Raw genomic sequence first — 12,234 nt, 5'->3', positions numbered from 1 at the left:
AATTTTAATAAGGATGTTGATTCCAAGATTGTACTAGACCAAAAACTTCCACTGCTTGATGTTGTGCTACAAGCAACCCTTGCGAGATGATGGGGAGCCCATTGTAATCATTTATCAGATTCAAAGACTGTTAAGTCTTCCATGGTATGTAGATTCTCTACTCCAGACCATGCTTTCAATAATATTCCGACTTATGATGGTTGTACTAGCCCACAAAAGCATGTACAGAATTGTAGGTTCTAAGAAGGCTAATTGGAACTGTCACTTCTCTGTGTCAAGTGAAGACATAAATCGATGTTGAGTAGTAGTAGTCTTCTTCCAAAATTATGAGTATGTTATAGCCTTCAATTCTTCATTCTTCTTCTTAATCCCTCTATATCTCGTAAAAATGTTCTGTTGTGTTGCAATCTGGGATGTAGAAGACACGTGACTCTGTTGTCTCTTCAATGTATGGGACTAAAGTGGTGGGAAGACCTATTAAAAAAACTGTAGCTTGCTCATGTGATCCATTTTCTTCTAATGATTCCTCTTGAGTATTTATCTGAGTATCATTTTTAGTATCAGTCTTAGTATTTGCCTTAGGATTTGTCTTCTTTCTTCTCTTGAAAACACGAAAGTCTACAGCATGAGACCTTGAATCTGTAGGAGACATATTTCCCTTGATCTCTTAAATTCTTTTTCCATTGAAATAGGAGTTTGCAGAGATGTTTGACTGACAATAGGATCTTCATCCTCTTGTAGCATGTTTTCCATCCACTCCTCTTGATTGGCATAATGCTCTATTTATGGTCTAGGTGTATGTGAATAAGGCGTGGTCTTTTTCTCAACTCTTAATTTTGAAATTACCCTAATGGATCATAAGACCATGTGAAACTCAATTTGAATTTCATCTGCTTTAGTAACTAATCTGCTTCTTATGCCTTCTGCTTTCTTGACACAAAATGCGGGTCATCCATATTCAACATTTGCGTGATATATTCCAAGGCAAAAATTCTCAATGGTACAAAAATTGGCAAACCTCTAGGGAGGGAGTTCACATCCATACATTCAAATTTATGTATAATTATGTTAAAGATACCAGTATCCAACCTTGGATTGTTCTGTAAGATGTAAAACTCTTTTGATTTCTGGTGAAATCCTTGGTATAACATTGTTGCTAAGAAGACATAAGGATACATGCAAAAACTGATCTACAAAATTACTAAATGAATATTCCTCTGTATTATTTCTCACCAAGGAGGTCTAGTGAATGAATGATAGTTGTCTTCCTTGTACATCCAACTTCCACAATTGAAATTTTGACCTGTCCTCTTGATAGAACAACATCAAATATATAAGGACTAACTGGTGTTTGAATGCACCTTCAGAAGTAAACTTCATAAACTGATCATGAATAACATTTAATAGATATTGACTATAGTTGAAAATGATTGATGCCTTCTGACCAATTGAGAACGCTCAAAAAAATTCTAACACTACTTCATATACCCATTGATATGTGGGATAACCTAATAGGCAAGTAACCACAGAAATCACTTGCCTTGACATTTCAGGGAAAATAGAAGCAAAATATGGGGGATTATTTCTGGGTAACTCAAAATTTTCAAGTAGAAAAGACTAAAAAATATGGGCTCATTAAGAGAAAGTAAGCTTCTGGTATATTTCCATGAGTGAATCAGTGGAAAATGGATGTGAGGGAGTTTGAGGATTAATCTAAAGAGCCTGGAAGATAGATTCTGGTGTAATTGTGAATAAGGTTTCATTATTTTGGGCAGTTACAACATTCTGGCTAGGGAGATACCTGAAATGAAACCATGTAATAAGTCCTTGGAAGACATGATTTTGGGGGAAAATGAATTGAGGTACGAATGACTCCTAAATACTCAACTCATCACTGTTATCTAAATTTTTTTTATTTGCCCAGTTATGAAGCTTATACAAGTTGACTTCACACTAGGTTTCCGCTATTTTTTTACTGTGTGTCGACAAAGGGAAATTCATCTAAGTTATAAAAAGAAGGTAATAGAAGATTTTCAACAACAATTTTCACTTTTCATTTAGGAGACGACTTCTTTGACTATAATGGAGGCTATGGGAATGGTGTTACCAGACTATATTTGATTGATGACACAAGGAGAATGCTATTGTAGAGGGTGTTGGTGCACTTGAAAACCTTCATGTCAAACCTGCACAAATAAAATGAAATGGAAAAAGGGACTAATTCAGGGTGATGCGAGGTTTTTAAAGCGAGAGGGAGGGTGAATAATGAGGAGGGTCTCGAAGTTTCTGTTAGCGCTTGAGATTTCACCCTAGGCTAAGGAAGGTAAACCTTCAAGGCTACATCAAACCATTTCACCTCGTAGCTAGCCCTACGAGGTATGAGAAGGCTCTCTCGGGTCAGATTTGATAGATCTTATAATATAATTAGGCTGACCAATTAGAATCAAAGATATTAGGCTAGTAAATTGATAGGGGGTTTGGATTTGATGATTTTTTTTGGGGTTTTTTAATGGAATGACGGGGCTTTTCTGGGCTACATGGGCAAAATCACAGTTTCAAACAGAGAAATATAATGACTACACAGGTTGTCAACTGAGGCAAGGTAGGCATGCAATTTAACACCAAATCTGGTTTCAAACGGGATGGCAAGACTGGTGAGGAGTTAAGGAGGGCAGACAATAAATCTGAATCCTCCTTAAACAGTAGAAAACATCAAATGCGAACAAACTTATAGGAGGAGCATATAATACTATGAATTCCTACCTAATCACTTCATTTGTTCAGCTTGAAAGGGTCATGAAATGAAATGGAATATAACTGATTACATATGAGACAAAGGGAAAAACTATGCTAAATCAACATACCACATGAATCTCGGCAAACAGAGCTGTGAAATTCCATTAAATTCTCTGCAGAAAACTGTACATTATAAAACTCTCTGCTTCTCCAGCAGCTCCCAGCGCTCAGAAAAAACTCTCCTCTCTCACTCTAAAAAAAAAACTCCTTTACAAATGAATTTTTAATACCTTAAATAAAAAAGCTGCCCAAAACAAGGGCGTTGTTTTAACTAACCTCAAAAATATCAAACAAACTACAGCTGGGGGAAAACAAGTCGACCCCAAGATGAGGGATTTGTTTTATTATCCTTATTCACAAAATAAACTAAAAATAATCAGCGCTTTCCTGAAGGAGAATGGCGCTCTTTCCACTGAATTCTGTTGATGATTTGGCTAAGTTTGAGGCAAATCTGGTGAATAGGTGGCATTACAGGTGTCCTTCCCTTTGTTAAAAATAACATAGGCAATCGAAATCTTATTCTCTGCTGCTAGGTGTTCAATCGTCCTTTTTTTAAGTTTCATTCTCATCTGGAAAGTATATCTTCAAACTTATTTCATGCCTATTTCTGCGCTTTGACGTAATGGCTGCTTACTTTTTCCTCCTGTCATGTGTGACTCAAATCTGAGATCAATAATTTCAATGGCGCCATCACCTCTTGCTGCATATTAGAATCACCATCCTCAGTCCCATACTGCATAAAATAAAATACTGAGGGCATAACTTCATCCAGCATTTCTGTAATAATTTCTTTCACTGCGGGTGTTTCATTAGGAATTTCATTTGAATCAAATTTTCGAGCACACTCTAAAACCTCTTCTGCAAATCCCGTAACAAGAGCACCAAGTCTTGAAGTGATTTCAGAATCTTCTTTGCCAAGCACCACACCACATACCCGACCTACTTGTAACTGTCTAAGAAGAGAAATCTTAGATTTTGGATCCATCCTCTTTGATACTATGGCTAAAATACGATTGGCTGTAGAACCTCTAAGCACTGAAGATCTTTTTTCACGCTCTTACAATCTGAGGCACACATTGTTCTCTCATTGCATCCTTTATCCGTCCTGCAATGCTGATTTCCTCAGAATTACGAGGATAATCCAAACTAATCAACTCGTCATCAAGTGCATTAAAAATACGGCAAAACATATCTACAACCATGGGACCTTTGCTCACAGCAGACAGCAAATCTAGGAAAACCAATGGCCACCGGGCCGGATACAAGATAAAGATTAAAATAGCAAAAACTTGAGCCAGCTTATTTTTCACAAAAACTGGTCTCTCTAATCCCGAACTCTGGTGATTCAAACCATTCTCGATTATGTCAATTGCTTTTGAAGCAATTCTGCAACCTCTGTTATTGTAATGTAGTAACTTTGCAACTATACAATGCATTCAAGATGTTCGTTGCAAGTTAGCATCTGGAGCGTGCCTGGCTGTTGCGTTGGGTTCCAGAATAAGAAGATGCAACTACCTCGTATGTTTTATGTCCCTTTTTTAATCAAGTACCCAACACTATTCAGATTATCAATTAGTGCATCCACGTCTGGAACTTTAAGGCTTATTTCATCTGCAAGAATAAAAAGCTCAGAAATTGGGAAGCAGGCATTCTGCTGTAATTCAGACTTTTTCTGAAGAGCGCTGAGAAAGCGTTTGGCCTCTTTTTGTTGGCTCATTCCACCACTGCGTGCAAAATCCACGCAACCATGCTCATCTACAAATTTGTCATATAAAGATTCTTTCATAATTTCTACGACATCCAGAGCGTCTTGTTTTGTTATCTCTTCTCGAAGTTCCAATCGAGCACGAGCTTCCACCAATCGTACGAGACTCTCAAGTTGCCTTGCCGTTATTGGATTTCCATCGGTTCCAGTGCTGTGGTTCCTCAGTTTCAGATAAAACTGTTGCAGTACCTCTGCTGCAGCACTTGACATTCTGGGGAAAACAAATTGTCTTGCATAAGAAATGAATTTGCGAAGAAGCGGTCCTGGCAAAGGAACAAAATCGCAATCTCTAAGACGGTTCAATTTCAGCCTTGCTGCTAGTGATCCATTTCTTAGATTCCCTTCCTCTGGACTTTGACTGATATGACATAAAGACTCTCTGGTAGAATTACGCCGATCTTCTGAACCTTCAAATTCTCATTTACAGTTTTTGCACGGTTATAATGACCACCAACAGGATTTGCTGCTGCCAATACTGATGTTCGAGCTGATAAACTTGCTACCAATCCTGCTTTTGCAACAGATACACTCTGTTGTTCCATTGCTTCAAGAAGAACCTGATGTTCAGCAGACATTTTATCAAATTTATCGATACAGCACACTCCACGATCAGCAAGAACCATTGCCCCTGCTTCAAAGGCATAATCGCCTGTCATAGCATCTTTGACCACTGCAATAGTGAGGCTAGCATTAGTAGTTGTGTTACCACAGACATAGATTCCTCGGGGTGCAACAGATGCAGCAGCTTGTAATAGCTGGCTCTTTCCCAGTCCAGGATCACCAACAATAATTACATGAATATCTCCTCTTACGGGAACTTTATTTTGATCCATGAGATGCTTTTGCACACCTCCAAACAGTGCCAGAGTTATTCCAGCTTTCACAAATTCATGCCCATATATGGATGGGCATATTGAATGCAAAATTTGGCGAAAGATATCTGACCCATGTTCTTCTGCAAACTTCACTATAAATTCCAGGTCCCTTGAAGTGAATGACTGTATGTTCAGTGAAGAAGCACCTCTTGTACTAGAAATTTTACCATCTTGTGAGTCTTCGGATGTAGATTGAGATTTTGAGTTCATGATAGAAACAGCTTCAAGATATAGGTAAAACAAACCCTGGTTTTTTGCTTTTGATTTTCCTCCTCCAACATCCATATCAGTGTTGATTATTTTTACTATCCCGCAAACTGTAACCACATCACCAGGTATGCATGCATCCACTAGATCTTCAGTTAATTCACACTCTACAATTCGAGGCATTCTTCCCTCTTCATGATTTTGAGCGTGCAAGAGCTCCTGTATCCTGATTTTCTGAAAATCAAGGGTCTGTGCTTCACATCTGACAGGAATAAACGTTTTGCTTTTGCAACTCGGAAGAATGCAACTGGATGGTGGTGAGTATTTCCCATCAGGAAACCGACATGTCACTGTCGATCGACATTTTGTACATGTAAAATTCATTTGTACCACTAAAGGTTTAACTATGCTCATCTTCACAACTGTTCTATGCACAGATACAAGTCTTCCAATAAAAGCAGATTTCAAATTCTTAAGTGCCAGCATAGAGTCAGGATGGTTATATAATCTAATATTGATTTTTCCATGATAAGCTGTTGGCTTGTCACATGCCAATACCTCGTGGATAGAAGCTGGCAAGCACAAGAGAGCTTCTTTAGGCACCGCATCCAATGCTACATAGAACTCCTTAACTGTACATGTTTTCTTAAGATGCCAACATAAAGACATAATGGATGTATAACTGTGTATTGCTGCTCTAAGGGCCTGCAAAGCTTCGAAACGAATGACTGGATGTGCCACTGTAGAGAACCTCTGTACCATGATATTTGAAACCATATGAAGATAAAACTTGACCAAATTCATCAACCGTAGAGTCTGATGTATGCTTTGTTTTCTTTGTGCTTTTACAGAGGTAGGAGCTGCAATCACTGCCTTTTTGAAGAGCTGGAGCATAAATTACATAATCTAAACAGCACATTTAAATGATTTCTTCTTCAAAACCCTGTTTTGAAGAAGAATCAATCTCATGTTGAGACGGAGTCTAACATTGGCTCCACTTGGGATGGCAGCTGCAGCTTCCTGGAGGTGCCAAGAACCGCAGAACTTTGGTAGAGCAGACCGTGCCTCCACCATTGGGCAATGGAGTCATCATCAACAAATCAACACAGCTGAAGACTTATTTTCACACTGAAACTGAATTCAAACAAACTAAAAGCCAACTGAAACAAGATGCTGCCCTTATGGCTGCTTATTTATGTACATAACCTATTCTAATCTGCTGTACAAAGAATAGATCAAGTAATGCTAAAATTCCATATTAACCATTCAATTAAACCTGACAATGAAGCCGCTTGAGAATGCTGCCACGAAGTCACAGATGCAGTTGCTGGCAGCCCTTCATGCACATACTGAGCCCGGTCAGGTACAAGACAGCCCGATCTGTCAATCAAAGTGAAAAATGTGTCGATGTATGCTGCAATAGGATCACGGACACCGCCCTCTGTTGGCTGCCCCAACTCTGCAATACATACTTCCAGCTGCACATTATCAATGTATACCTCTATAGGCAAGTCTATTATTGCTTGTTTCGATGGAGGAAGGATTTCCAAGAACTTTTTAGGGTCTTGGAAATCATAAGAGTAGATCTGCTCATCGAGATATTGAATCTCATTTTCAACTCTTTCAACCACTAATTCATAAAATCTAGTTTTGCCTTCAAGATGAAGCTTCGGAGATTTCACACATTGAAGGAAAATACTGAAAAATTCTTCATTAATTTCAATACCTGCTAACATCTCTCTAACTCCATCTAGAACTTCACAAAGTGCAGGGTCTGCCACATACCCTACCATTGCATGAACATATCAACAGGCACTGGAATGTCTGGATCAAGTTGGAGTCGCCAGGTGAATGAATCAGCCTGCATAAGTATCTGACTGCTGTCCACCATCAGCATCAGATCTGAATTTGATACATGTACTGGGGTAAAATACAATTGAAGTGCTATGTTCACAAATCCCACGGAGATAGACTGAAGCAGCGTTTATCTACTTGCGCTGATGTAAAACAAGAGCGTTTTCGAAGGCTTCTGGCGTAACTTCAGGCTCTGTCTAAGACTTATGAAATAACACATCAATCCATAAACAAGTTTGTTCTCCCCAGTATGGTCGCCAATATGTTAGCGCTTGAGATTTCACCCTAGGCTGAGGAAGGTAAACCTTCAAGGCTACATCAAACCATTTCACCTCGTAGCTAGCCCTACGAGGTATGAGAAGGCTCTCTCGGGTCAGATTTGATAGATCTTATAATATAATTAGGCTGACCAATTAGAATCAAAGATATTAGGCTAGTAAATTGATAGGGGGTTTGGATTTGATGATTTTTTTTGGGGTTTTTTAATGGAATGACGGGGCTTTTCTGGGCTACATGGGCAAAATCACAGTTTCAAACAGAGAAATATAATGACTACACAAGTTGTCAACTGAGGCAAGGTAGGCATGCAATTTAACACCAAATCTGGTTTCAAACGGGATGGCAAGACTGGTGAGGAGTTAAGGAGGGCAGACAATAAATCTGAATCCTCCTTAAACAGTAGAAAACATCAAATGCGAACAAACTTATAGGAGGAGCATATAATACTATGAATTCCTACCTAATCACTTCATTTGTTCAGCTTGAAAGGGTCATGAAATGAAATGGAATATAACTGATTACATATGAGACAAAGGGAAAAACTATGCTAAATCAACATACCACATGAATCTCGGCAAACAGAGCTGTGAAATTCCATTAAATTCTCTGCAGAAAACTGTACATTATAAAACTCTCTGCTTCTCCAGCAGCTCCCACCACTCAGAAAAAACTCTCCTCTCTCACTCTAAAAAAAAAACTCCTTTACAAATGAATTTTTAATACCTTAAATAAAAAAGCTGCCCAAAACAAGGGCATTGTTTTAACTAACCTCAAAAATATCAAACAAACTACAGCTGGGGGAAAACAAGTCGACCCCAAGATGAGGGATTTGTTTTATTATCCTTATTCACAAAATAAACTAAAAATAATCAGCGCTTTCCTGAAGGAGAATGGCGCTCTTTCCACTGAATTCTGTTGATGATTTGGCTAAGTTTGAGGCAAATCTGGTGAATAGGTGGCATTACAGGTGTCCTTCCCTTTGTTAAAAATAACATAGGCAATCGAAATCTTATTCTCTGCTGCTAGGTGTTCAATCGTCCTTTTTTTAAGTTTCATTCTCATCTGGAAAGTATATCTTCAAACTTATTTCATGCCTATTTCTGCGCTTTGACGTAATGGCTGCTTACTTTTTCCTCCTGTCATGTGTGACTCAAATCTGAGATCAATAATTTCAATGGCGCCATCACCTCTTGCTGCATATTAGAATCACCATCCTCAGTCCCATACTGCATAAAATAAAATACTGAGGGCATAACTTCATCCAACATTTCTGTAATAATTTCTTTCACTGCGGGTGTTTCATTAGGAATTTCATTTGAATCAAATTTTCGAGCACACTCTAAAACCTCTTCTGCAAATCCCGTAACAAGAGCACCAAGTCTTGAAGTGATTTCAGAATCTTCTTTGCCAAGCACCACACCACATACCCGACCTACTTGTAACTGTCTAAGAAGAGAAATCTTAGATTTTGGATCCATCCTCTTTGATACTATGGCTAAAATACGATTGGCTGTAGAACCTCTAAGCACTGAAGATCTTTTTTCACGCTCTTACAATCTGAGGCACACATTGTTCTCTCATTGCATCCTTTATCCGTCCTGCAATGCTGATTTCCTCAGAATTACGAGGATAATCCAAACTAATCAACTCGTCATCAAGTGCATTAAAAATACGGCAAAACATATCTACAACCATGGGACCTTTGCTCACAGCAGACAGCAAATCTAGGAAAACCAATGGCCACCGGGCCGGATACAAGATAAAGATTAAAATAGCAAAAACTTGAGCCAGCTTATTTTTCACAAAAACTGGTCTCTCTAATCCCGAACTCTGGTGATTCAAACCATTCTCGATTATGTCAATTGCTTTTGAAGCAATTCTGCAACCTCTGTTATTGTAATGTAGTAACTTTGCAACTATACAATGCATTCAAGATGTTCGTTGCAAGTTAGCATCTGGAGCGTGCCTGGCTGTTGCGTTGGGTTCCAGAATAAGAAGATGCAACTACCTCGTATGTTTTATGTCCCTTTTTTAATCAAGTACCCAGCACTATTCAGATTATCAATTAGTGCATCCACGTCTGGAACTTTAAGGCTTATTTCATCTGCAAGAATAAAAAGCTCAGAAATTGGGAAGCAGACATTCTGCTGTAATTCAGACTTTTTCTGAAGAGCGCTGAGAAAGCGTTTGGCCTCTTTTTGTTGGCTCATTCCACCACTGCGTGCAAAATCCACGCAACCATGCTCATCTACAAATTTGTCATATAAAGATTCTTTCATAATTTCTACGACATCCAGAGCGTCTTGTTTTGTTATCTCTTCTCGAAGTTCCAATCGAGCACGAGCTTCCACCAATCGTACGAGACTCTCAAGTTGCCTTGCCGTTATTGGATTTCCATCGGTTCCAGTGCTGTGGTTCCTCAGTTTCAGATAAAACTGTTGTAGTACCTCTGCTGCAGCACTTGACATTCTGGGGAAAACAAATTGTCTTGCATAAGAAATGAATTTGCGAAGAAGCGGTCCTGGCAAAGGAACAAAATCGCAATCTCTAAGACGGTTCAATTTCAGCCTTGCTGCTAGTGATCCATTTCTTAGATTCCCTTCCTCTGGACTTTGACTGATATGACATAAAGACTCTCTGGTAGAATTACGCCGATCTTCTGAACCTTCAAATTCTCATTTACAGTTTTTGCACGGTTATAATGACCACCAACAGGATTTGCTGCTGCCAATACTGATGTTCGAGCTGATAAACTTGCTACCAATCCTGCTTTTGCAACAGATACACTCTGTTGTTCCATTGCTTCAAGAAGAACCTGATGTTCAGCAGACATTTTATCAAATTTATCGATACAGCACACTCCACGATCAGCAAGAACCATTGCCCCTGCTTCAAAGGCATAATCGCCTGTCATAGCATCTTTGACCACTGCAACAGTGAGGCCAGCATTAGTAGTTGTGTTACCACAGACATAGATTCCTCGGGGTGCAACAGATGCAGCAGCTTGTAATAGTTGGCTCTTTCCCAGTCCAGGATCACCAACAATAATTACATGAATATCTCCTCTTACGGGAACTTTATTTTGATCCATGAGATGCTTTTGCACACCTCCAAACAGTGCCAGAGTTATTCCAGCTTTCACAAATTCATGCCCATATATGGATGGGCATATTGAATGCAAAATTTGGCGAAAGATATCTGACCCATGTTCTTCTGCAAACTTCACTATAAATTCCAGGTCCCTTGAAGTGAATGACTGTATGTTCAGTGAAGAAGCACCTCTTGTACTAGAAATTTTACCATCTTGTGAGTCTTCGGATGTAGATTGAGATTTTGAGTTCATGATAGAAACAGCTTCAAGATATAGGTAAAACAAACCCTGGTTTTTTGCTTTTGATTTTCCTCCTCCAACATCCATATCAGTGTTGATTATTTTTACTATCCCGCAAACTGTAACCACATCACCAGGTATGCATGCATCCACTAGATCTTCAGTTAATTCACACTCTACAATTCGAGGCATTCTTCCCTCTTCATGATTTTGAGCGTGCAAGAGCTCCTGTATCCTGATTTTCTGAAAATCAAGGGTCTGTGCTTCACATCTGACAGGAATAAACGTTTTGCTTTTGCAACTCGGAAGAATGCAACTGGATGGTGGTGAGTATTTCCCATCAGGAAACCGACATGTCACTGTCGATCGACATTTTGTACATGTAAAATTCATTTGTACCACTAAAGGTTTAACTATGCTCATCTTCACAACTGTTCTATGCACAGATACAAGTCTTCCAATAAAAGCAGATTTCAAATTCTTAAGTGCCAGCATAGAGTCAGGATGGTTATATAATCTAATATTGATTTTTCCATGATAAGCTGTTGGCTTGTCACACGCCAATACCTCGTGGACAGAAGCTGGCAAGCACAAGAGAGCTTCTTTAGGCACCGCATCCAATGCTACATAGAATTCCTTAACTGTACATGTTTTCTTAAGATGCCAACATAAAGACATAATGGATGTATAACTGTGTATTGCTGCTCTAAGGGCCTGCAAAGCTTCGAAACGAATGACTGGATGTGCCACTGTAGAGAACCTCTGTACCATGATATTTGAAACCATATGAAGATAAAACTTGACCAAATTCATCAACCGTAGAGTCTGATGTATGCTTTGTTTTCTTTGTGCTTTTACAGAGGTAGGAGCTGCAATCACTGCCTTTTTGAAGAGCTGGAGCATAAATTACATAATCTAAACAACACATTTAAATGATTTCTTCTTCAAAACCCTGTTTTGAAGAAGAATCAATCTCATGTTGAGACGGAGTCTAACAGTTTCCATGGAGCCGCCACATGGGTTTAAACAGTTTCCACAAAACCATATTTCGGACACACACCCCCCCCCCCCACCTCCCTCGTTAAGTTCTGAAATCTTGGGGGGTGGAGGGGGGGGGGGGAATCGTC

The 12,234-nt window shown here is 39.1% G+C and overlaps 2 pseudogenes; both read right to left on the bottom strand.

Moving 5' to 3' along the window:
* Window positions 1-4,163: 4,163 nt before the first annotated feature.
* On the bottom strand, window positions 4,164-6,405 carry LOC149210431 (putative DNA helicase MCM8 pseudogene; annotated as a pseudogene).
* Window positions 6,406-9,636: 3,231 nt separating this feature from the next.
* LOC149210430 (putative DNA helicase MCM8 pseudogene) lies at window positions 9,637-11,878 on the bottom strand (annotated as a pseudogene).
* Between the last annotated feature and the right edge of the window lie 356 nt (window positions 11,879-12,234).

The sequence above is a fragment of the Pinus tabuliformis genome, chromosome 1_2 (assembly GCF_031772625.1).
Source record: "Pinus tabuliformis cultivar Carrire ecotype Pingquan chromosome 1_2, CPIR1, whole genome shotgun sequence".
NCBI lineage: Eukaryota > Viridiplantae > Streptophyta > Pinopsida > Pinales > Pinaceae > Pinus > Pinus tabuliformis.
The sequence above is the reverse complement of the archived record's forward strand: the minus strand, read 5'-3'. Positions and strand labels throughout refer to the sequence as shown.